General features: G+C 37.0%; 1 protein-coding gene across 1 annotated transcript in view; it reads left to right on the top strand.

The window, feature by feature from the left end:
• hyd (E3 ubiquitin-protein ligase hyd) overlaps nucleotides 1-1,399 on the top strand; it is a 534,145-nt gene that overhangs the window by 490,363 nt on the left and 42,383 nt on the right. The window lies entirely within an intron of this gene.

Here is a 1,399-nt window from a genome sequence, read left to right as displayed (position 1 = left end):
ATGGACAAAGTCATACCGGCTGCTTTACGTGAGAGTGTTTTTGTGTATTTAGACGATTTGTTAGTTTGTTCCGAAAGTTTTTCGTCTCATTTAGTTTTGTTGGAAATGTCGCTAGGTGTTTACGTGAAGCCAAGCTCACAATCAATGTTGAGAAAAGTAAGTTTTGTTATCGTGAAGTAAGGTATCTCGGGTACGTGGTAGGAGACGGTTGTATACGAACCGATGCCAACAAGGTAGCAGCAGTGAGGGATTTCCCTGAGCCTCGAAGTCCGAAACAGCTTCGGCAGTTCCTAGGGATGACAGGGTGGTACCGACGTTTCATTCACGAATACGCAACTATAGCCGCACCATTACACGACTGTCTTACCAAGGACCGGATAAAAAAATTCACTATGACTGACGAAGCCAAGGTAGCGTTTCAGCGGTTGAAGCAAAGCTTGATCACAGCACCAGTGTTGACTCACCCGGACTTTAACTGACGATTTTTCATTCAGTGCGACGCATCAAAAAACGGTGTAGGTGGAGTTTTGTTCCAATTAGACGATGACAAGAACGAAAGACCGATTGCATTCATGTCGGCGAAGTTGAACAAAGCGCAGAAAAATTACAGTATAACGGAGTTGGAATGCTATGCCGCAGTCTTAAGTGTTAAGCGATTTAGACCGTACATCGAAGGACTGCCGTTCACTATAATCACCGACCATGCCAGCCTAAAATGGCTGATGTATCAGAAAGACTTGTCGGGACGGCTGGCCAGATGGAGTCTGAAACTGNTCTATGCCGCAGTCTTAAGTGTTGAGCGATTTAGATCGTACATCGAAGGACTGCCGTTCACTATAATCACCGACGGTAGAAAAAAAAAGTAATATAAAACGTGCATATACATATATACATACATACATATATTTATGTGAGGTAACAAAGGCACATGAATACATGTTTGCGCTTGTTAAGCATATATGTGCATATGTATACGCATATTTTTGAGATTTGAATAGTTAAATACAACAAAAAAACGATTAAAAAATAAAAACTTTAAGAATTGCAGTGGAAAGCGCGAAAAAAATACAAGAAATACAAAAGAAAGACAGATATTTGTGAGTAAGGGAATAATTAAGGTATTGTTAATAGAAGTAGATAATTAGGCAAAGAAAAAAAAGGAAGAAAAAAAATATATATATATACCTATAATAATAATAATCATAAAATTTGGATTCAGTTAGTAGTAGAAGTAAAGAAATAGTATAAGAGGAATTTTATGTGTTAGGTTTTGTTTTGATGTAATTTAATAAATGAAGTTGTATTACAATGAAATTCAGTTGAACATAGCATTATTATTCAACAATTTTATAATGAGCTCGAGGCCATTTTTTTAAATGAAAAATTTATTGTGGAAAAG

This window comes from Rhagoletis zephyria, unplaced genomic scaffold, assembly GCF_001687245.7.
Source record: "Rhagoletis zephyria isolate East Lansing unplaced genomic scaffold, Rhagoletis_zephyria_1.1 Rzeph_scaffold_00030, whole genome shotgun sequence".
Taxonomy (NCBI): domain Eukaryota; kingdom Metazoa; phylum Arthropoda; class Insecta; order Diptera; family Tephritidae; genus Rhagoletis; species Rhagoletis zephyria.
The sequence above is the reverse complement of the archived record's forward strand: the minus strand, read 5'-3'. Positions and strand labels throughout refer to the sequence as shown.